We start from the raw sequence: 817 nt of genomic DNA on the forward strand, positions 1-817 counted from the left end.
AGATTCCTCTGGTCTTGGTTTTGATCTTGCTTACTTCCCACCCAAAGTTTGGGTGGTTTCTCCATCCAGGGTTGTAAGTCTTGGAGTATGGATCATAGTTTTTCCTTGGTGAATTCCCAATGTAGTTGGCTTGCTCCTGACTCCCCTCTGCTTCTTCATTCACTCCTTCTTGGATTGTTGATGAAGATGAGATTGCTGCTACTTGGTTCCTCTCCATCTTCTTGGTGAGGTCAGCTAGCTGCTGGTAATGAGCTTATTTAGGGCCAACAGAGCATCTACATTGTTTAGCTCCATCACTCCTCTTGTGTTCCCTCTTTCGGAAGCATAGAAGTAGTCGTTTTCTGCTACTGTTTCAATAACATCTATGGCTTCCTCAATGGTCTTCTTCTTGTTCAAGGATCCTCCAGATGAATGGTCCACGGCCTTCTTTGACTCATAGGATAGCCCTTCATAGAAAATGTGCAGCTGCACCCATTCGTTGAACATGTCAGGTGGACATCTCCTTGTTAAGTCCTTGAACCTCTCCCATGCTTCATACAGAGTCTCACCATCTTGTTGCCTGAAAGTTTGAACCTCAGCTCTCAGCCTATTGATTCGTTGAGGAGGGTAGAATCTTGCTAAGAATTTGTTCACCACATCCTCCCAAGTTGTCAAGCTCTCCCTTGGAAAAGATTCCAACCAATTGGCTGCCTTGTCCATGAGTGAGAAAGGAAATAAGAGCAGTCTATAGGCATCAGGATGAACACCATTAGACTTCACTGTGTCACATATTCTCAGGAAGGTGGTCAAATGTTGATTGGGGTCTTCTTGAACACCT

At 44.7% G+C, this 817-nt stretch overlaps 1 non-coding gene across 1 annotated transcript; it reads left to right on the top strand.

The window, feature by feature from the left end:
• The first annotated feature begins 484 nt into the window (after nucleotides 1-484).
• LOC112788451 (small nucleolar RNA R71) lies at nucleotides 485-588 on the top strand. Its single transcript, XR_003195813.1, has one exon. It is a non-coding gene; the product is annotated as a small nucleolar RNA R71 (small nucleolar RNA).
• Nucleotides 589-817: the final 229 nt, after the last annotated feature.

Source organism: Arachis hypogaea, chromosome 20 (assembly GCF_003086295.3).
Source record: "Arachis hypogaea cultivar Tifrunner chromosome 20, arahy.Tifrunner.gnm2.J5K5, whole genome shotgun sequence".
Classification (NCBI taxonomy): Eukaryota; Viridiplantae; Streptophyta; class Magnoliopsida; order Fabales; family Fabaceae; genus Arachis; species Arachis hypogaea.